This window comes from Dermacentor variabilis, chromosome 5 (genome assembly GCF_050947875.1).
Source record: "Dermacentor variabilis isolate Ectoservices chromosome 5, ASM5094787v1, whole genome shotgun sequence".
NCBI classification, from domain to species: Eukaryota; Metazoa; Arthropoda; class Arachnida; order Ixodida; family Ixodidae; genus Dermacentor; species Dermacentor variabilis.
In genome coordinates, this window is record NC_134572.1 from 43,150,089 (window position 1) to 43,174,632 (window position 24,544).

The 24,544-nt window shown below is 45.8% G+C and overlaps 1 protein-coding gene across 1 annotated transcript in view; it reads left to right on the top strand.

Annotated features, from left to right (window-relative positions):
• Positions 1-24,544, top strand: part of LOC142582487 (isatin hydrolase-like) — a 233,887-nt gene that overhangs the window by 28,105 nt on the left and 181,238 nt on the right. The window contains exon 2 of the mRNA XM_075692272.1: positions 14,310-14,346. The gene's annotated coding sequence lies outside the window, so the exon portion shown is untranslated. The remainder of the gene's footprint in view (positions 1-14,309; positions 14,347-24,544) is intronic.

Below are 24,544 nucleotides of genomic sequence, written 5' to 3' on the forward strand. Positions count from 1 at the left end.
CACAAAAGTGAAATAGAACGACAATTTTCAAGTATCTGTATAACATTCACGTTCTTAAGCTGGGAGACGCCGTCGAGGGGACTATAACTGTTAGAAATTAACCAGGCAGCTCTGTTTTAAATGGACTCAAGTGTTTCTATGAGATATTTATGATGGGGAGACCAAATAGATGAGACGAACGAATAAATGTTAGATATGCTAGTTTACGGACGGAGCTAGGCGAGTTTCGCAGGTTTCCGCGTGTGAAACCTAATGTCTTCGACGCCTTGTTGTAGATTGTTGAAATGTGACAAGATCATGAGAGATTTCGTGTAAACTGAATTCCTAGAGATTTTTACGACTTAGCTTTGGACAAGAAGGTGTTATTAATAGAGTAGTAAATATTAGAAAATCATGTTTGCGGCTAAAAGTAATATATTTACATTTAGTAGGGTTTACAATAATGTGCCAGTTTTTACACCAATCAAGAATGGTGTTAAGATCATTTTGAAGGGTCAGATGGTCAGTCTCTGAAGTGATCTTATGGTGAGCAATACAGTCATCTGCGAAAAGATGTATAGGGGATGAAATCTTATTGGGAAGGTCGTTAATGTAAATAGAAAAAGTGAGGGTCCAAGCACGTTTCCCTGTGGTGCACCAGAGGTTAGTGGTGAGGAAAAGCCGTTGACAACTGTGAATTGTTGGTGGAAGGAGAGAAAGTTACGAAGCCAAGATAATGTGAGACAAAGTTGCAACCAGCCGGCCGCGTGCAACTCTGTCAAATGATTTTAGGAAGTCTAAAAAATACAATTTGCTGATTTTCATCCATGTTAAAACGCAGGTCAGAAGTCAATTCAAATAAGTGGGTGCCACACGAGTAGCCTTTCCTAAAGCCATGCTGATTTGTAAGGAAAAAGTCGTTTTTTCCAGATGGTTGTACATGTGATAAGCGGTAATATTTTCAAGTAACTTACAGCACATGTATGTTAAAAAAGTGGGACGATAGTTATCAGGTGAGTTTTTGGTAACCATTTTGAAAACAGGAATGATTTTGGCTATCTTCCAGTCGATAGGCAGCTCTCCAGGTGATAATGCTTCTTCAAAGATATGACACAAGATCTGGCTGGAAAATTGAAATGGTGTTTTTAAGAATTTACGAATTTATGTTGTCCACTCCGGCAGATGAGGATAACTTAGGTTGTTAATTAGAGATGCAGTACCCTCAAGGCTAATCCTGATGGGCTCCATAAATGGGTAGTCGTAATCATGAACAATTGGCATACTAGAATGGAATGATCTTCCTTTGTAAACACAGATGCAAAAAATTTGATTTGGGACAGTGGGGCAGTGGGACATTAGTGTCAGTTAACGGCAAACCAACAGTACTGTGTAGTGATATGGAGTATTGTTTATTTTCGAGAGATATAATTTACCAAAACTTCTTAGGATTAGTTAGCAATAGCAACGGAAGATCGCGAGTAAAATATTTGTTTTTGGCAGTGGTAATAGCAGAGCAGTATGTTTTGAGCCATTGTTTATACTTATCCAACAAAGGCGGAGAGCAAGCAGATTGAGCTTTTCCGTACAGGAGCTTCTTTTTATTCCGTAATCGATCCAGGCGCTTGTTGAACCATGGATTAGATTTACCATTAGATACTGTAATGAGGGGAATGTGCTTGTCTATCAGCGCATACAGTTTGTGCACACTTAATTAATCTACACAGTTAATCTTCACAGTTAATTGCTTCTGCTCATCGTCTACACACGGGCGTTACGACATATCCACCTGGGCGGCCGGAGAGGGGTCTAGGCGACTGGATCGTAGCAAGGTTTGCAGCATGCATGATTTGCACAGCACACGAGGATAAACTCGAAGGGCTGTCCCAAGCTGAAATGTGAGGTGAAATATCGAAACCGAATGAGAAAGACCCTTGTTTTTCACACGAGGCAGCGTCGGTGCAGCATCACGTGAACAAGCCGTATATCCAAAACACAACCACATGGCACTAGTTGCACAGCAACAGCAGGATCGGGCGAGATCGGCATCGGTTTATTCTCCAGAGACAATTCGTCGAGCGAACAACGCAAGCTCGGATACATGGTCACGCTTAAAACTGCGTACACACAGCTCCGAATGCCTACACGAACAGCAACAATGCATCGACGTACCCTCATCTGACTCTCGTCATCAAGGCCATACCGCGGCAAATAATTGAAGCCCTGCTGCAGCTATTGTCTCGCTCATTTCCGCAGAAATCGCTTGTTTACTCTATGCTCGCTTCACTGCCTGCACCGTGCTCCCCTGTATCTGTCAGAAAGACACGTGCGATTTCTGCACTACCTGTGTTGTACTTTACGATTCAAACATGAAGCCTGCTGGCATGAAGTGCCATGCGCAATTTTCTTATCTAGCTGCATGTGTTTGAGGAAATAATCATAGTGCTTGTGGGAGGGTCAGGCTACTCCCATTTCCTGCAATAAAGTGCAAGCGCGAGAGCAGCGCTGATAATAAAATCAGTCGAAGGTGTATTATGTATCACTGCTATATGAAACTATAGCCGCTACAAATGATTAAAAAATTTTTTGCCGAAACGCAACTTTAGGTCCCTGATTTATTTTTTGTTAGCCATTCTTCCCCACGAGACGGGCGCTTTTCAGGCACTATATACTGTAATCATCCGGCACGCTTCGAAGGCTGTGCGCATTCGGGCAAGACGTGGGGTGCACTCAGGCCAAACCGTCATTCTCGGGGATCACTGCGAGTAAACGGCTGGAAAAGGCGGTATACATAGAAGGGAGATCAGACATAGACCTATATTTTAAACCATACCAGAAGCGCCCACACCAGAAAGAATAAACGACGCACTGCTCCTGAACGTTTGCACCAGGACCAGAAGCCTTTAATTTCCAGATGACACCGCGGCGGCCCTTTTGTGGGGACTTCCGTTTGTGCGAGCAGCGTCACGACACACTGTACGCTCCCGCCGGGACGAGGCATCGCTTCAGTTAACGTCCGCAACCCTTTGATGCTGCGGTGGCAGCTGCATCATTGCGGAACGGTGGCGCTTCGCTGAGCTCTTGAGTTCCCGTTGTCTCAGAGCGATGAGCACAGCCTGGCGCTGCGCTCAACTGCGAGTTGCAGTATGAAGTACCTACGCGCGCGCGCGACCAGGAAGCATAGCAAAACGGAACTGGTGGCGTGGTCCCCGTGTATAAGTGTGCTATTAACGGTTGTTGCTGCCACAGTATGCACAAGGCCCATGGACTGTTCCGGTAGTCTAATATCGCAATGTTCTCACAGCCAAAGGTAAACATCCCGAACACGCAATATATATATATATATATATATATATATATATATATATATATATATATATATATATATATATATATATATATATATATATATATATATAGAGAGAGAGAGAGAGAGAGAGAGAGAGAGAGAGAGAGAGAAGAGGCATGGGTAAATCAACTCGTGTTTCTTTGCAATGTCAAGAAGCTTCTTCGTCGACAAATATTTCCTGTTTTGGTTGAATCAGCGCAAATGAGATTACGACTTAAATTGGTACCAGAAATTTCTCATTACAAATAAAAAGGAAACAAGTGCCATCATATAACTGCTTCAAAGAAAGGTTAATGTTTGTAAACACTACCAAGGACATAGCTTTTGCCCTGTTCACAGATTGTACGTCGTCCGCTGTTAATTGAGGCCTGCTCGTGGTTCAGATAATATACACATGCGTTGGCTGAGACCCGCACACGGCGGGATTAGGACCGACAACCGGCATCTTTTCGGTACATGAATATCAGAACGCTAGCTAACTTGTTTCTGTTTTTTTTTTTTCGAAGCGACCGCAAGAATATCCGCAATCTCTCTCTGTGTTTCGCGTATAGGAAATTGACGTGCAGACCATATCTATCCTCGTGCCAACATTGTAATCAGCCGAGCCCCGGGAGCTTTATCTACTACTGACGTGGAACAAAGGGCAGGATAACGGAACGATTCTATTTCAGTGAAAATTCTTTTCGTGTGAAGTCAGGGGTATGAGCGATGTTATACACACGTCATCACACGGATAAAGCGGTCGTGAACAGTGGGTGATAACCAAAGAATAGAATCGGGGAAAAGTAATCTTTACATTACACAAGCGTAGGTCTTGTTTCGCATAATGCACGAGTATATAGTAAATCGTCGGCAAACCACGGTCGCATTACCCCCATTCCCGTTAAGAAGAACGGCGACTTACCCTTCTGAGGACGCAGCTTCCCATGCAGGGGGGCCTGGACATTAGGGAGTTTTAGATTTAGCGCACCCAGAGTTAGCGAACACAAACCGCCTGGCTTACAAAAGGACGCAATAGGGGTTAAAATATAGAAACAATGCAAGCAGGACGTGGAGCTTCGGGTACGCAAACACGCTTGAGTGCGCTGTTTCTATAAAACGCCCTATTTGAACGCTTGAACTCCAAGCGCACAGCGTCTTGCGCGACTGTAGCGCGTATGCACGTATGTAACGAACGACGGCGAATCGATGGCGCACGTAGGAACGAAAGAACTGGCCGTGAGGAGGCGCGCCCATAGAGCAAGGTGCGCAAACGCAGCTGCACCCAGAGTCCTAGATTTCCCTCTCGGTTTCTCTTCTCTCGCCTATTTTCCCCCCCTTCTACAGAGGGTAAGTATAGCGTTACAGTTCCTCTTGTACTGGTCAGATGGAATCAGTTGCTGTCCACACTAGAGGCACGTTAACGGCGTTACTCTTTCACTTTATCCATTCCAGAGAACGCGGACAAGGAAGGGGGACGGTTTTGGGGGACGTCTGGAAAGGAACTGGTCGGTGCCATTCTGTATATAGTGGGGAAACCCCAGTGGCGAGTTTGGTGACCCAGCTGTGTGGGCTTTCTCCGCGGATTACGACCGCAAACTTAGAGGGAGGAGAGTGCGTGGAAGTCGGTCAGTGCGACCTGCACGCTGTGTCGTTCACCCTTCGGCGGGGAAAACACGTCGCGCACGCGGACGCAGGACTAACGGAAAGAGGACACGGCGTGCTGTGCGGATCTGTAAGGTTGGCTCCAAGATAATGACGAATTTCTGGATATTTGCTTGCATTTCTTAACTTTATGATTTCTCAATATTTACTCATAAGACGGTTACGGCACTGCCTGTGCCGACTGTCTCAAATAAATGGCGCTAAGAGTGAACAATAATGTAAGCATTTTGGAGGCAACCTAAACACATCTTACTACATATATTATACATATTATTATTGTATATTAAATACGTACCATGGAGAATCTGTCAAGAAATTCGGCTGTGGTGAGAAAGCGATGAAGTGAATACGATGGTGGTCAAATGAGTTAGAAGCCGGCGCGCTTAGACCTATGAAAACAAGGTGATAGCACCGTATTGCATACACATCATTATTTGTTGATATAACTGTACCGATGAGTTTTACCTTTATAATCGTATCTCCACATGGCGCAGTATAGAAGCGCACTCTTTGTTATAATTTTATTCAGGAAGAGAGTATGAAGTATCAATCTTAATACCAAAACATTAGAACGAAATACTCCTAAAAAATCTGATCCGACAGACGCACAGATGTGAACAAAATTCGCAATGACAGCACTGCCTGGCGGCAAATGATGGCATATAACTTTTGCTGTACCTGTGTCTACGCAATCCAAGATCATCTAACACTATTAAATCCCTCGCTCATTCTTTTCGCCCTCCTTTATTTTCTCGCGTGGCACCGGCCCCACTTGCGTAACTGACCATTCGGTGCCATTCAGTGGCAACAAAGAAACAAAAATCAAACTGAAAACAATCATGATTATAGATTTCTGCTGCGAAGTAACGGATCAGGTATACGCGCTTAAAGGTCGCAGGAAATTTGTAGTCTCGACGATACATCCTTGTGCATATCTCCGCAGGAAAATTAAGTCGACGGTAACTGAAACGTGACGTTGGCAATTTCACGCATTCCGTCTGCTCCTACGACACTCGATACTCACGAGACGAGCGTGCTAATGCGACAACTTAGCAAACAATGATAGCCACGCGTGGTTAGTCAAACGCGCCTACGGCAACAATCGTACAGCAATGCTTGTTTGCTATTGCTCTAGAAATACAGTGCGCCAGGAAGATTACATCAAAATGCGGGCCCTCTTACAAGAACACCAGTAACTGCATTTTTCAACGGTGCGCTTTATTTTTCATTCTCTAGCACATTTCGCCATTGTCTAAGGCATCACTGCAACGCCGTTATCACCGCAGTCGCCAACTCGGTGCGACGGCTGATAAGAGCGGGAAAGAAAATGCGCCGCTACAAAATGGAGCGCATGGCACTTATTCCACATTTTTAAGGTATACTCACTTAAAGACGCGCCAATAGCGGTATTCAGTGCCGTTGGCAGCTACTGTGTTATCGTTTCCCGAGCGCACTCGTTCTTGAGGAGTTCCGTACGCACTGACCCCTTAGAACGGGCGTGCAGGCAGGCAAGTGGCCTAGCTCGGTTCACAATTGATCGAGTCACGCTCGAGCGTGCACGGTCCACTGTGTGCGCCAACGATGAGTACGCCCATACTTTGTGGTCAATATGGCCGTATAGCCCGTGAACGTTTGCGATGCAAGAGATGGTATGGCGTCGCGTTCTGCGGCCTCCTGTATGCTGTCAAGCGGTCGCCGCTGAGACGTTACGGGCAATGGAGGAACAGAGGCAGTCAGGAGGTAAACACACGTCTCTCTGCTTGCCATATGTGTATATTCGTGGGTTGAAACGACGCCGGTTTGTATGTGTTGCACGGAGTAATAATGGACGACCACTGAGCTATCTAAATCAATCTGCCGAAGCATGCTTCGTGCAAGCCGCGGTGCCCCGATGGAATAGAATAGCTGGTACACCTGGCGAAGCTTTGCTGTTGAAAGTTTTGCTTTGAACTTTTGTCCATTCCCACGCATAATAGCGCTACTGCTCAACTGCTTGCTCTCTCTCTCTCTCTTTCTCACTCAATACACGTGCGTTGCACGCGCGTAAAAGGAACAGCCTGTGCTGGTCGTCTCTGTGTCACGATCGTAGCAATTAAACCTGAATTCGTAACGGGGCCTGCCAGCTCAGAATGTTCCGCGTGAGCCAAACAAAACTGCAATTGTATGCTCATTTGTGTTTCCATAAGTACTAAGTATCGCAGGGAGAACAGGAAAAATGTAGCCTACGGATATTAAATGACGATGGAAACTTCTATTTTTACGTCGTCGTCTTCAGCCTATAGGTTCACTATACTGTAGGACAAAGACCTCCTCTCCTAGTTCGCCACTTTCCCACTGTACTCCGTGAACCGTGCCGTTCAATGCTTGCGTGCTCAACGCACACGCATTCATATACACACGCAAATGGGTGTTCTCATTTGCATTTGCCTTGTTCCGCCTATACAAATAAATCAGGTCGTGTGAAAGAGGTAGCGAACGCGCAACTTCTGCGGTACAGTATAGGATGGTGCGAAATAAATTTCACGGATCGAAGTTGAACGTTGAGTTAGTTCTATAGCATGCCACCACAAGAATAACAAGAGGTTTATTGGATTTTGTGTTCCAGACAAGACTCCGAACGTCTGCTTCCTAAACCTGTAAGTTCGTGGCACAAATGGGGACGGAACGGCCAGCTACAGTGCAAGGAGAACAACAAGTAGGAACATTCTAAAAAACGAATTTGCCCTCCGCGTTCCCTTCTTATATTCCATATATGTCTGACACTGTCTTCATTTATAGACATGGCCTACGCCATCGAATCTAGACAAAAATTAATACAAAAAGTGACCTTCTGCCATCGCATATGTCGGTCATCGAGAAGTGGCACCACAGACTTGCCAAAACTTTTTTTTTCACTTCGCGAATCGGTAACGTCCACATCATGACTTGTATGTGTCGGTCACGTAGATGCGCCTCACTGTCAGGAGCCCCTGCAGCCGCTTCTCTGGTAGATGTTCGAATCTTTCGGAGCATCCGCCATGCCGGAAGCGCTCCACGCACGTCCCAGCAGGGGGACCCGCGCTCCGTGCCCACGCTTCTCACGGTGCCGCACGTGCCAAACGGACGCGCCCGCGTGCCGCCTCGTTTCCTGGCACGTCCGTCTATGCAAACGCGAGATCGTCTACGCACGCTGCAGAGCCGCCCGTGCACTGACGCGCGAGCGCCGGACAAAGGCGCCGGCAGCGCGGGCGAACAGTGGCAGCGGCTACTGTTCCGGTTCCGCACTAGAAAACCGCTGGCAGCCGGTGTGCTAAGACACGGGCACACGCGGAGAAGGCAGCGCCGCGGCGACCACTTTCCTTCTCGGCGGACGACCACACGAGCGCGCGGCCTCTCCGCTCTAGATACGGCCGACGGCCTCCTCTACCTACGCGCTCGCTGGGCGGTGTAGTCGGCAATTGCCTCGGCAGCGATGCCAAGTTCAAGGTTGTCTGCGTGGCAGCGACGCGTAAATACCCGGGAGCGTACGATGAGCCGTGTGTGCTTAAGGCCGATAGCGTGCGAGACAAAACACGGGCCGGCTCTTGCGTGAAGCCAGAGGACAGCCGCCGGTAATGATACGGCGGATTACTTGAATGAATTGATGGGGTTTTGAGTCCCGACGCTTGCGCGATCAGCATTTAGGGACGCAGTAGTGGACGGCCTCGGAGCCCTTTTGAGTCCCCGAAGTTCTTTAACGTGCACTTAAATCTAAGCACTACACGAGCGTTTTCGGATTCGGCCTCATTCGGAATGTGATTTTCAAGATTCAGAAGCTGTCAGGCTATAACTGGACGATGGCAGGGTCAGTAATGCTTCTTGCTTTGCCTAACTCGGTCGGAGCCATATCGCAAATCAAGATGTTCCAGCGGGATGAACTTACAGCTGGATGTGCTGAGCTATCCAGAGAGAGAAATCTGCTTTCTTCGTCCTTTTTTTCGATTTCCATAACAATGCCATTAGAAGGTGCTGCATAGCGATGGGCGGTGAGTTGCAGGGAAATAATTGTGCCCATTGTATAGAAGGAAACAGATGTTACGTACGTTCAAGATCCTGGCGAAAGTGCCACTGCAGTCTATCATGGGGTCGATGTATGATTGTGAAGTCAGTAAACATCGTTGGCGAGGCGTGCGCCAGTTAGGAATCAATGTTCGTTGTGTATAGTGACGGTGGTCCGATATGGCGACCTTCGAAGGTCTGAGTGCACGTTGGCAACGCAAAGGAAGAGCTAGGACGTGGTGCACGACAGTGTTTATTTCCGCAGCAAAGCACCCGGACGGGCTGCGCCCAGACAACCTCCCCTCTCATCCCGGGCGACCGTTTTTGAGGGCTCGGTCTGGCTCGGTCAAACAGCCGCAACAAAAAAGCGTACATTCTTTGAATGTGTCCGCTTTCCCCCGCCTCTACGGGAGCAACACTGATCTCGTCAAACCTCGCGTGCGTTTTCGGTCACTCGCTGCTGGTTAATGTGTCATGCCTACTTGAGCAAATAGTTGCCTGTAGGTGGCCCTCTGTAGCAACACGGATTTACGGTGCCTCGATGTAGCGGCGTGCTACATAGAGGCACCCTACATGTGTTGAAAAAGCCGCTTTCCAACGGAAAGTGGCTTTTTTTTCAACGGAACGTCTCCAGCGGCATTCCATTCCACACTAAATTAAGGACCCGCCGCCCCCACGGCCTCACTTCCACGAAACACACTTCCCGCGCGTGCTTTGTCATTTCTCTGCGCACTGGCTCGGGGGATGCAGTCGCGGTTTTCAACATAATTCTCGTGACGGCCCCCGTGCACGTTGCTGAATGGTCGGTGCCACTGCAGCTGCGTCCAGTACGAAGACAGCTAAGAAAAGCGGGGCGAACCGTAGCAAATGCCCCAACTTCTACGCTCCGAAACTGATTGGCATCGTCTTTACGGCGCAGCACGTGCAGCAAGTGGCCTCTGCGTGCAGCAGTTAACCGATCGTTGATTTGGGCACAGCAGACGATGCCCTTTCGGTCATTCGGAAGCTCTGGGAGCCCCTTGGCGTCTCAGGCTGCCTGAGGTGTATGTGCAGAAAACTCCCTTGCCTTTGCGTGTAGGTTCGAGGAAGGTAGGTACCAAATTGTATATCAGTGCAAGAAAATGGGGAACAGAAGACCGTGCTGCACCTTCTTACTAGCTGTGTTTTCTTGCGCTGACTGTAAATGTATAGCCCTATCAATATTACACGACTCTAATTATCAAGGATCCTTTATATTATGAAATATTCTAGGATTTTGATGCGTATATGCATCCGCGTTTCATCAATACCTTCTAGAAATGTTCTCTGTGACTGCGGACACTGCAATGCGAGCGTCATGTCAGAGGAGGATATTCCGGCGAGTACGTGTGTGATGGAGGATGTTCAGGAGATAGCTTGGGCAGGGCTTCGGTTCCTTTTTGGCTACAGTTGACAAGCCCAGTTCTCGGCTTCTGCAAATATGAACACTACACTGCTAGTTGCGCATGAAATTAAAATTTGGATCTTATCGATGATGAACTTATTGATGAGAACATAAAAAAGATTGTTAGGACGAAAGCGTCTTGCCACAATTTCTCGTTTGACAAATGCAGGAATGGAATGAGATATTCCAAGTGAATTTCGTGGCTGAGTGGGTGCAAGTGAGCGAAAGCGACGTGTTCGCCAGTGGTTGCTGGGGGCCAAGCCATTTGTAAACGAAAGAACAACGTCTGTATTAGGCGGCAGAAACTTTTGCTGAGGCATAACATTGTCCGTGCAGCGATCATTGACAAAGTTAGATATCGGCAGCTAGCGTCTACGCATGAGCAGCTAGCAATGGTTCGGGTCCGTACCGGCTGTCCGTACCAGGAGTCAACATCGTTTTCTGTAGCAACAGTCTACGTTTAGGTAAAATGAACATTTAAACGAGACTCCTGTGGACCCAGTGTCCGGTTACACGGCTTGTAAGAGCACACAGGAATGAATGTTGTTTGGTTTTGTTATTTCCCTATTCCTGCTTTCAGCTACAAGCGTTGCCGCATTATTTCGTGCAAAAACCTTGGCAACAACAGGTAGCGGTATTTCCTTATTTCTTCTTGTTCTTCATTATGTTATTCTTCGTTTATCCGTTTTTTTTTTATGTACTTGTACGACAGGCCTTTTTTCTTTAGCGCGTGCAGTATCAATTTCGTTGTGAAGACGCATAATTGTGCAGAATAAATGCCCGCATGTCATCTATCTACTTACGAAGGTTATTCCTCTGAAATAATAAGTGTCTCTTTGACTGAAACCGAGGAGGCATGAGGTGGGACTCAAAGCGTACTAGATTGGCGCGCAAGCTTGGGAAGACAGTTCGAATAAAGAACTTCCAGGAACTAGGTGTGCGCGCGCAGATTCATGCCGGAACTAATCATCACGACGTAATGGCGCGTGGCCGCACTCCGCGTGTACACGCAGTCTTTCGACGCGCGCACATGTTGCCAAGGTCAGGGGCGTGCGTATTTACTTTTTGCACACGCCAAGACATCGCGGGCCAGGGCGCGCGCGTCTTTTGGAAGCCGCTGTGATCGTCCAAGCTCCTGTCAGTGCGACAGGGAATTCACGAAACTGGATCAAGGTCGCGTGACTTCACCTCTCAGGGGTCAGAAGATTGCGCTCCGCCTACGTCAGTCGCGTCCACCCCGCCTAATGTGCCGCGCATGCGCCCTGAATATGCACGCACACATATGGAAAACAAACCTACAACTGGGCACACAATAGAAGCAGGTTGCTCACTCTGGGTGGAAACACGTTCTGCGTGTGGCTTGCCCAAATAATACACGACGACGGAAGATTCCGGTAACGTTGTTGTAAAGAAGGCGCAGTCGAACTGGAGCAAGTGTGGGCGGCCACAAGCAGGAAACGCAATTGTGCAGACAACGTTGCGTACGAAGGGCAGAGCACACGTACACGCGCTCTTTGCCGGGTGGAACCCAACCAAGAGAGGTTAGTGTATATTACATTGTCGGGTGTGTGCAACTTTGTGGCTGACCTTTTCTTTTTCTTTTTTCTCGAGCTCTGTGCTCCGTCAACATCCTTAGAGTGGAACCAAAACCAAACACAAAGCCGCACTAGATAGTCGCATTATTACTTTGGAACAACATCGGTGACAAAATGACGTATCACTCGTGAATTCGTCCACGTGTGGAAACCAAATTACGCTATCGAGTACGTATACTTTAAACTATGTTTGGTCTGAGCGCCCTCCTCCTTGTGCACACATTCTGGCGAGGATTCACTATAGAACAGTGACAGAACTTGTCAATGACAACAGTTCTTTGAAGCGATTGCCGCATGTTGATGATGATTACGATTTTTATGTTATGGCACATACCCACAAGGGGCAGTGGCCAAGAAGTGGCCCGGTGCACTTAAATTAAATGAGAAGAAATTAATGCAAACCTATACAAGATTTTTCCTAGTAACTTAGCGAAATAAAAACACAGACAGAAGAAAAGCGGACAAAGACAATCGCTTGCCTTTGTCCACATTTCTTGTGTCTGTGGATCTAGCTTATTATAGCACGGGTACAGGAGAGCCATTGCGCGCCAGTTCACGCCAAATCCGCTGGAAATAAAATAGGAGAACTTATACCATTTCGTTAACCGCTGAGTGAAAGCTCAGCTTCAAATACATTCCAGCATGTGCATTGTATCTCAATTTTTTTTTTTTTGTACTGGCGTAGGACCTTCATCGTCTTATCAAATCCAAAGTCAGGTAAAAGTCCACTAGGAGGCGGCGCTATAGAACGCGTTCAGTATATGCGTATGTGCTCAGTGCGTATGCGTGGGCGAGCTCTTGTTTGGTTACTTCTGTTTGTTGCCCGTTTCCCCTCCTTTAGGTATTCGCAATGCAACTGATATAGATGGTTACAAACGCGCACATAGCGGGATACGAGTTGCGGGCAAGGTTATTGGAAGAAAGCAATAAAGCTACAACAGCACTCGAGGGAAGCGGTTAATTAAATACTATCCAAATAAATGCAATGTATACAACTGTCGGCCAGAGTTGTGCTTCGGCTTGCTGGCATGTGATCTTGAAGACGTCCAAAATGTGTACCGCAAGTACCAGGTGGATAGAGGAAGAACAGCAAACGCACAGCGCTATTTTACTACTATGCAACTTATAACCTCAAGCAATTTCTATGCGCCGCGCAGGGCAGAAATTTAATCCCATGCAATGGTTACGTTTATGCAAAATGTCGTTTGCAAGTGATGTTAAAACAGGTGTTTGTGCACTGTGCAAGACGTTGACGAAGCGATGTCAGGAGGACTATGTATGCTGCTTGTCGAGCGAAGAATAGCGATGAGAAGCCTACATGCACAAATATGTAAGATAAAACATTAAAATACATTTAAGCATTCTATACCATTTATGTCACAGTGACACCCGCCAATTCCGGAGGATTGACCGAGAATGGGGACATGGCCAGTGGAACATACCCAATGTCCCGACAAGTCCAATAATAAGAAATTCAAGAAACTCAACAAAGCCGTTAAATATTATGCGCTTATTCCACTATAGGATATCTGTGTGCTTTAGAGATATAGTGGGCATTTTATGTGCAGGTTTTATGTCGTGACTTAATGTTTGATAAAGCAGAATAGAGATCCGCGCACAGTACTACTAGGTCAGTCGGAAATAAACCATATTTACTCGACCCGACGCAATAAGAAACTGGAGGATCGATGCCAATAATGTTTCGCAATAAAATACAACCACTGTATCGTGCCATTTGACGATCGCCCTTGCGCTTGTTTGCATAATTATACCTGTCATGCTCGCTTGATGCGGGCGCTCTGTGACCTTCCAGGATTAGGCTTAGCCACACATGGCGGCCAAGTAACGTGATTATTCTACAGCCATGAAGGTTCCTGAAACGCTCCATAACGGCACGCGGTCTCAGTTGCCGATGCTGCCGGGATATCTCCTCGCGCTGCTTGCATATGCATGAGAACCCCCGTGAACCGGAGGTTTTTCCTTTCTGTCCTTTTTCTGGAATTTGCATGAAGGTCTAGCGTCTTCGATTACCCAGCCCCCCTTTTCTTTTTCAATTATTTCTTTCTGTTTTTCTATACTCACAGCGCAATTCTCTTTTGGGATGGCACCCAATCCTTGGCTTGGTCAATGTATATTCCACAGGCCGCAATGAGATGTGAAAAAAAAAAAAGTATGGTTACTATAGATTCCAAAGTATTCTACTAGCAAATTGCATTTGTCTACTAGATTGACTGCAAGATCAGCTATACTAATTTATATCAGTTGTGAAGTTTTCTTGTTGACTCTCATCTTGTTTGTCCTGCAGGAATTCGACGCGTCTATGCATCTGTGGAGGCCACCAGGTAAGCGGTTCGAGTCCCGCTGCATGACAATATTTTCCTATTGGTCCCTGCATCAGTGGCCGTGGCAGACAATGCCTCATGATATCCGAGATCGCTGTGGCTAAAACGCCTATTGATATTGTGAGTGGCAGGCGCTTGAACATCAGCCAACGGGCAAACGCTCTAAGCGAGTCAGTTGTGGTTAAAGCCATAGGACCCTAGAGCAGAATTATAATTATACTCTCTCTCTCTCTCTCTATATATATATATATATAACCTGTATATATAAGGATATATATATCCTTTTATACTACTCTCACCACCCTCCATCGCCCACCACCGCAGAAGAAAAAATAGAGGCATACCTGGCGGAAGACACAGGACCGACCGCTAAAAACGAGCGCCTAAATCTCACGCCAATGCCGCGCTTTGGCTAAACTAACCTACTACACACCCACTGTAGGTGAATGAACAGCGTGGATTGGCATTTTATTCCTTCCATTTATTTCTGGTATCATAGAGAAACGGTAGCTCGGATCGCGCTTTTCTTTTATCCCTTCTTTTTTTTTCACTGCACATAGTATATATGCGAACAGGGTGCATAATAAATATCGACTTCTTTAACAAAACCGGGTAAAATTACTATATACTCAACGTACAGCGCCGCTTCGCAGAAGTTTCTTTCTACAAGAAAGGAAACCGAGGGCCTGATTTTTATAAGTGTGGGTTTATTAAACAGTTTCCGTCACCCAAAAAGATCACGTACACGTGACACTTCCGACAAAGAAGGGTGTTCCACAACCGCCGCCAAGGCCGTGATGTGTGCGCTGGCTAACACTCCCAGGTTTAATTCTAGTAGATAAACATAGATACTCCAGAAAATAAATAGAAAGTAAGAGCATCAGACGCGTAATGCGAAGACGTGGGTTCGTGCCCCAACTGCAGCCAGTTGTTTTAAAGCGAAGCTTTCTTCGCTTCGTCTCCCGACTTTTTGGGCGCTGCTGCGATCGTGTTGCCGCGCGTGCCGCTGGTTTTCTTGCAACACCACCAGATGGCGCTCGCCTCCGCGCATCCCGCAATAGGGGATCGCAATAGGGGGTCTGAAAATTTGGTTGTGGGAGTTCATAGTGTTTTTTTTTTAAACCTAGGTAGGACATTAGGCAGTATAATAGCAAGAGCTTGCTGGCGCAACCCACCGCCCCGTTCCAAAGGGGATGCTCATAACATCATCCATCCATCCATCCATCCATCCATTCATATATATATATATATATATATATATATATATATATATATATATATATATATATATATATATATATATATATATAGAGAGAGAGAGAGAGAGAGAGAGAGAGACGAACACGGCTATATCGAACCTGAAGGAGATCACAAAAATGTCGATATTATAGGTAATTCAATATATAAAATAAACTTGTTATATAAAGATACTGAGGGAGAGTTTGGCAGCTGTTCAATGTACACAATAATTCGTTACATGTAGGTTCGATATATTCGGGTGCGATTGTGTGTGTACACATATATGTATACATATATGTAACTTTACCTTCTGCTCGTCCAACCAAAACAAAGATAACGTATCGAAGTAACGAAAGAAATACAGAACCGTGCTCTTTCGCAACCCTCGGAGACCCCGTAACCCACGACCCTTCAGTTCGTCGCACGACGCTCAGATCTCGAGCAAAATCCATTCTCTATTCTGGTCACGTGTGCTGCGCTGACACGCTGCCTCGCACGTGAGAGCGTAGGCCTACTTTAGTTTCTCTCCTTAATATCTACGCTCGCGTCCTCCGCACTTTCTGCGACTACAAGCCACATATGTTGCGCACGCAGGCTGAGATTAGAAAGTTAGTCGCGACCAACGCCCGCTGTGGCGCACGTTCCCGGCGCTCGCTCCTTGCAGCGCAGGTAGCAGCGACGAGTGGCTGTAATCTGCACCCGACACATCCAGTGTGGGACCACGCGCATGTTCCGCGTCCATGTACATTTGGCGGGCAGGGCCGGATAGGCGGCCGCCCGACGACGTACGGGGTCAGCAGTGTCACAAAGTGGCGTCCGCTCCAAAACGGATCCGGTCCCGCTTATCTGCCGGGCCTCAATCCGCGAGCCTGGCAGGTAGGTCCAAGGGTCTCCAAGAGGCCGCGCAGAAAAATTTTCTCCCGTGACCCGCTAACCCTGAGATGCGGTGGCTTGCTGCCGCACACAGCAGGAGAGGTTGAGGGAAAAGAAGAAGAAACGCTAGGCCTGTGTGTTGAGCGTGCCAATCCGCTATTCTCCGCGTGCTATAGCTTCATGAACGGAGGTGCGCCTTTTCTCTGTGCTATCTCTTTTTTTTTTCTGGCCATGTTTTTTTTTTTTTGCTCCTTCTTGCGCTTGCCGCATGTTCGATTCGAATCGTGTCCGCCAGAGTTAGCCAATATATCATCGGAAGCAACCAAAGGAGGAAAGAAGAAAGAAGGACAAGTCACGGAGCGAATTACCGGAAGCGGGACGCCCTGCAGGAACAAGGGTTGCTTGGTTGTTTCGAACAAAGCGAGGCCTATGGGAGCGAGGATACCATATGCCCTTCCGCTCACGAGGAAATGAGTTAAGTAGCACGGTGTATGAACGATGTGGCGATAGTTCGTGACTCCAGCTTCACCACATCGATAATCGCAGTGGCGTTGGAAGTGGACCGAATTGAGTCGGAGCATGTATAACCCCCCACTGCCCCTCCTCCTCTAATTAGAGAAGCGATTAGGTCATTCTAGTGTAACGCTTGGGCAGTTTTGTTGGCCGCATTAAAAAAAAAAACTACGGCCAACTTCCTCCTAACAGGCATTAAGTACAGCCCGCGCATCACCGCCAAGGCATGTCCAATGTTAAATGCCTGACTGTTCTTGTACGCAAGTATAGAAAGGTTCCCGGGGCAACGATGGCATACTTCGTTAGGTATAGCAGCGCCAATAACGACATTTCATGTACTAACAGTGACAACTAATTGCTAGTATATACATTGTCCTCCAAGTGAGATGAGATTCAGCGAGAGCGAATATTACAGTTTATTTTGTCGTTCACTCACACGCTTTGTGCATATTTTTGAGGTTATGTTAAAAATCCAGTGAATGAATGAATGAATGAATGAATGAATGAATGAATGAATGAATGAATGGAAAAGGTACGTGCTATGTAGTGGTATGTGAACGGTCTACTCACTGAACCTCACACTATAGGCTTGGTAACGTCCGTGTTTTAAAATCGTCCGTGTCACCTGAGCGCAGAAAACAACATCGAGCGTGACCAATTTTTGAACGGCGATCTGGAATAGTGTAGAGGCGTGCTAACGCGTCCAATAGCCGTGCGCTGTGCCGGTGAGACTAGCGACGCTTCAGTTTTGGACTGGAACGCGCGATTCGAGGGTCGGTTTAGCGGTTGGAGGAGTTTGTAGATTTTATCTGACTGACCGGTATCGTTTCCCAGTTTGCCGCCGCGTCACGGAGCTAGGCGTAATCAGAAAACCGTATCCAACCGTACCTAACATTGTCAGGAGGAGGCCGCGCAAAGAGGTGAACACGCTCAGAAGGGGGTGGTGATGTAGCGGTTCGGCAAGATGCGACCGTAGCAGCGATGCTGTGTTATTTATTTGCTGTCGGCGCGGCCTCATTGTTTTACAAGCCCTTGTATTTGTCGTTCCGGCCGACAGCGCACCGTGAGCACCGCGGCCAGTGTCGTGATGTCCTGAATTGTCGACGCACAACGACGTTACAGAAACGGATACACGAGTGCGTGTCTCGTGAGGTAACCTTTGCGGTATAAGAAAACTTCTGCGTCGTCTTGTCGATATATCACTCGACCCGGTGGACGCGCACTAATGTTTACATCTCTCCTCTCCCCCTCCTTGTTCTCTTTAATTGTTCGTTTGCTTAAGCGCTGGTTCCAGCTCTGCTTTTAAAAGTCTCACATTCTTGGTTGTCGCCGTGGAGTCTTTAGCGTTCATCTTGTAATTGAGTGTCCAACTTACATAGACTACCGGAACCCATATCGGATGAATATCGAAAAGCTTGACCAAGGCACCTTGTCTTTGAAGTGGATTCTAGTTATCTGGCCTCGACAATTGATACAGCGCAGCGCCACATAAATTTTTGATTTAAGGCGAAGCATTCTTGTCAAGTTCAACCTAGTTTTGTGTAACGGATCTGGCCGTTATCTGTCCTCTTTCGCGGAACACGAGAACGCTCGACACGTGGGGCTGAAGTCGATTTATTATTATTCTTTTTTTAAATATCTACGCGCTGGCATCTTGATTTTGAATAAAGGATCCGTACGCACGAATCAATTCTCTCAGTCGGCTGAAATAATTGCAGCATACATAATAATTGATTTACGTCGAAAATAAAGCAGTGTCAACTGCAATTGACATCAACGAAACGCGAATCGTTGCGTAGATGAAATAAACAGCAACACCGTGGCGGCTTGGGCTAGTCGTTACATACTCTACAGGGGAACAGCGCGAAAAGACGAAGGACAAGAAGGGCAGCGCTTGTGTGTGTTCCTCATCATCAACCAGGCTGATGATGATATTATTATTATTATTATTATTATTATTATTATTATTATTATTATTATTATTATTATTATTATTATTATTATTATTATTATTATTATTATTATTATTATTATTATTATGTGTGTATTCCCCTTCTTGTCCTTCGTCTTTTCGCTTTGTTCCCCTGTATTGCGCACATGTCACTACGGATCTGTCGTTTATTGCTGTTGTGATGTCTAGTGGCCGCAGGAGTATACATATGCAGCGGCTCCAGTGGCACATCGGCCCGCATTTTTGAGACTGCACTTTCTTCGTGATCGGTCCACGAGAACGGCCAGGTGGTCGTTACATAAAAATAGGCCGAACTCGTCAAGGTAGCAGAATTCTAACCCTTGATTTAAATTACTCTGTGAGACGGCCATTACTTCTGCGGGAAAGCAGTTAATGAATAATTATCGTCAACCACAGCAAACAGCGCAGAAAGCTTCGCTTACATCGATCCCCACAGTGCGTGGGATCCGCATAATTTTTTTCGTGTTGCCTTTTATTGCCCATTTTTCCGACTGCCCTTGTAAGCACTTTCTTTTCCCCTTATTTTATTATATAAAACTGGATGGGTATATAGGTGATGGTGTTTTGAATGTGAATCGAATATTATATTCAAATTATTAGTACCTCAATTAGAAAAGAAAGTATCATTTATTTTCTTATATGTTAAACTAACCAAATGTTTCGCAGTCATCGACTGTTAATCTCTGCTTACTGCTATCCGTCCACTAAACTAATTATCGCAAATTATTGGAATTGAAACAACCACATACGTTTTCGAAGGAACGCAGGAACAAAATGGATAATGCAAGTTTTGCCTTCGGTTTCGAGGCGGAAGCCTACATGACATCCTGCGAGTTCTGCTTGTCTGTCATTTAGTGTTCTTGGCTGCCTAATTATTGAGCATCTTTTATATTTCATGCTGCGAACAGTGATGGTTTTCTTGCAACGAGCTCTTTTACATGCGTTTACGGCACACAAGTCCTTAATAAAGCTTGTTTTTTCCCCCACATCTTCGGATCGTTTTTCGGCAACCATTTATTTAACATTTTTGTAAAGCTCCATTGCATGCAGCACCCATGAATTCTTGGAAAGAAGAATTCTTGGAACCAGGCTCTAAGATGTTAGGATATTCGTGCAGCTTTTTAATAACAATTAGTGATTTGGTGTTTAAAGCTGATTACTTGTCCAGGATAGCTGTTTTTGGTAGACTAGTCAATACAGGCGTGGCACCTAATTCATCATCATCATCATCATCATCATCATCATCAGCCTAGTTACGCCCACTGCAGGGCAAAGGCCTCTCCCATACTTCTCCAACTACCTCGGTCATGTACTAATTGTGGCCATGTTGTCCCTGCAAACATCTTAATTTCATCCGCCCACCTAACTTTCTGCCGCCCCCTGCTACGCTTCCCTTCCCTTGGAATCCAGTCCGTAACCCTTAATGACCATCGGTTATCTTCCCTCCTCATTACATGTCCTGCCCATGCCCATTTCTTTTTCTTGATTTCAACTAAGATGTCGTTTACCCGCGTTTGTTGCCTCACCCAATCTGCTCTTTTCTTATCCCTTAACGTTACACCCATCATTCTTCTTTCCATAGCTCGTTGCGTCGTCCTCAATTTCAGCAGAACCCTTTTCGTAAGCCTCCAGGTTTCTGCCCCATATGTGAGTACTGGTAACACACAGCTGTTATACACTTTCCTTTTGAGGGATAGTGGCAACCTGCTGTTCATGATTTGAGAATGCCTGCCAAACGCACCCCAGCCCATTCTTATTCTTCTGGTTATTTCAGTCTCATGATCCGGATCCGTGGTCACTACCTGCCCTAAGTAGATGTATTCCCTTACCACTTCCAGTGCTTCGCTACCTATCGTAAACTGCTGTTCTCTTCCGAGACTGTTAAACAATACTTTAGTTTTCTGCAAATTAATTTTCAGACCCACCCTTCTGCTTTGCCTCTCCAGGTCAGTGAGCATGCATTGCAATTGGTCTCCTGAGTTACTGAGAAAGGCAATATCATCAGCGAATCGCAAGTTGCTAAGGTATTCTCCATCAACTTTTATCCCCAATTCTTCCCACTCCAGGCCTCTGAATACCTCCTGTAAACATGCTGTGAATAGCATTGGAGATATCGTATCTCCCTGTCTGACGCCTTTCTTTATAGGGATTTTGTTACTTTCTTTGTGGAGGACTACGGTGGCTGTGGAGCCGCTATAGATATCTTCCAGTATGTTTACATATGGCTCATCTACACCCTGATTCCGTAATGCCTCCATGACTGCTGAGGTTTCGACTGAATCAAACGCTTTCTCGTAATCAATGAAAGCTATATATAAGGGTTGGTTATATTCTGCACATTTCTCTATCACTTGATTGACAGTGTGAATATGGTCTATTGTTGAGTAGCCTAATTGTACAGACACAAACATTCGTGCTGTAAATACGTACGTGCGTCGAAGTTTGACTATTCAATATTCAATTAGATATTCTATACTTACTACTCGTATATATATATACGCACAAACACAAAGACCCATAGGACACACGTCGTAAAAACGTTAACCGTTCACTGCAGAACACTTATATCATTCATAGCAACCATTCTCTACCTAACCAAGCCTGCTCAACATTACGTAGATGTCAGCTGAAGTTGAGGTCGCATACAAGTTTTATATATTGGCACATCAAGTTTGCTCCCTAAACTCTGGCTATCCCACTTCATGTCGTCATTTTTTTTTTTACACGTCAGGATTGCAAGATTATCAGCCTTCATCGTGTAGGGCACTTACTATGCCGATAAGATCACAACACATGTACCTCTTTATTTATTTTCGGTTCATCTGCCCACCTACTGCTAGGGCCTTTCTGTACCTCCGTCCCATTTTCTGCAGAGCAGCATCTTGGCGAATATACGCCGGCTAAGCTCTCTGCTTTTCAATAAAAGGCTTTGTCCTTCTCTCTTTCTCGCATGCAGCCTCGAGGGTCTTGCATATATCGCAAAGTCTAGCTAGGCAGACACCCTTCGTCACTGGTCACCAGTGTACGAAACGAAGCTCTGATAAAGCCGTGAACCGAACTCAGTACATTTTGATCCACCGACACATAGCAACCATTCTCTACCGAACCAAACATGCATCGACGCCGCATATGCAACGCGTTTAAAATCATTAATTTAGGTTCTTAGGTTTTACGTGCCAAAACCACAATCTGACCATGAGGCATGCACACTGCAGTAGCGGACTAGGGGAAGATTTCTACCACCTTGGTCTCTTTAACCTGCGCCGGCATATATGTACACGAACGCTTTTTCATTTCGTCCTACTCGAAAGGCGCCCGCCACGGTCGGGATCGAATCCGCAAACTCAATCCCAGCAGCGAAATCTCATCTGTTTATGTTGTTTTCGAGGTAAAGGTTTATACAGGGTTGCGGTTAGGTGACATAAGAGAGAATGTCAAGCTCGATATCGTTTTTCTTACACTTGCACTCGATGCGCAAAATTACATCCACATAATACCAAAATATTACTGTATGGCAGAAAGAATTCAACATCGAAAGACGTGTTGCGACAGTATCTCGAACTTCCTGTACCAGTCAACTGTTTCTTGATAAACAAACATAGAGTTGCATTTTAGATGAACTAAAATGACTCGAGCTAGCGGCTTTTTCAGGACACTTACCGCCCAAAACCGGCTCAAATGCCGATGAAATCTGTGAAAGTTCGTGACCTCACAGTGGGCGTCCCTGGTATTTTGATGCGGCTGTGAAATTCAAAAAGAATCAAGGTTATGCTTCATTTTCTTAAAAGCTAACCTTTTGCTCCGAAGTAAATCGAAATGAGTGTTGCGGGAACATACCGCGAATGTAAACTGATTTATCGTTGCTGTTTGTTTATGCATTCAATCGCAGCGTGGAAAACCCGATGATAGCGATGTGCGTCAGTATGTGAGAAGCATTTCATCGTCTTGCAAGGGACACCTCAGAAATGGGTAATCTTTTGCAACTCGAAGGCAGCACTTCAGAGTCTGAATTTTGCTCTATATCACAAGATTCATCAGCAGCTGACGTACGAAATAAGAGACTAAAGGGTATGAAATTATATTCCAGTGGCTACATGGACATACCAGCATTGCTGGTAATGACCTTGCCGACGAAGCCGCCCGATCTGCCCATCTGGAAGCTCGACCAGTTCCTATCGCCTTATCCAGAATCCACGCTCCAAGAAGGCTTCGTGTCGTGGCTAAAGCTATGACACACATATACTGGCCTTCTCCCAACCTCCCGAAGTGTCATCTTCATAGGCTTGATCCATCCGTACAGCTACAAGTGCCATCAAAAGTTTCCCGCTCTGAGGCGACAGTATTGTGCCGCTCTATATTGTTACGAACGCCCACTCGTTCTGCATAGAAATAGGGGGTACGCCCACGTGCGACTCTTGTGGAATCAGAGAAACGATTGAACACATCCTATGTCTCTGTCCCCAGTACGACGCCGAGCCTGAAGCTCTCCGGACAGCATTGAACCAGCTGGACTGTACACCTTTTTCGGAAATGAAGATTCTTGGACCATGGCCGTACGCGTCGATGACACAGAAAGCCGCGAAAGCGTTGTTGAAATACCTCAAGTCAAGTCTTGGCAACCATGTGCAGACTCGGCACGAACCTTCATATGTGGGCGAAACTGTGCTCTCTCTCTCCTCTCTCTCTCTCTCTCTCTCTCTCTTTTCGTCCCTACACCCTTCCCCCAGTGCAGGGTAGCAAACCGGACGTGCGTCTGAACATGGAATGTAGAAAATATACACTAGGTTTGTTTTTAGACATTCAGAAAGCTTTTCATTCCATACAGTTCGATTTGTTACTTAAGAAATTATCAAGATACGGTGTCCGAGGTATTGTACTAGATCTTCTAGATGGTTATCTGAATGATCGTCATCAGTTAGTGAAAATTAATGATGCGTTATCAACACTCGCGAAGCTAAAACAAGGAGTACCACAAGGATCAATATTGGGCCCATTACTATTTCTTGTCTATATCAATGACATTGTCAAAATTGATAGTTCTGCTGAAACCATAATGTATGCTGATGATACCAATGTCTTTTTCTCTTCGCATAACCTACTGACACTTGAATCCTCTGTAAATGACTACCTTGTGCATCTTTCAAACTGGTTAAGCAGAAACAAGTTAAGATTAAATGCCTCAAAAACAACATATGTCATATTTCGTCCTCCCACCAAACCTCTACACGACAAACTTAACGTGAAATTTGAAAACACCCTTATAAAACAAGTTCAGACACAGAAATTTCTCGGGGTTTGGTTTCAGGAAGACTTGAGCTGGTCAGTGCACGTTAGAAACATAAGTGTAGATCTTGCCCCTACAGTTGGATGTATATACAGGATATCTGCGCTCATACCGCTCTGGCCAAAATAAAAAAGAACATTTATTATTCACTTTTTTATTCCAAATTAACCTATGGCTTAATGGTTCGGGGCACTACTACGCAATACAATTATACTAAACTTATTACTTTGCAGAAGAAAATTCTGCGCTGTTTTGAATCTTATTGTGGTAATGCACAGGACTTAAGAACCGCTCCTCTGTTTAAGAAATACGGCATC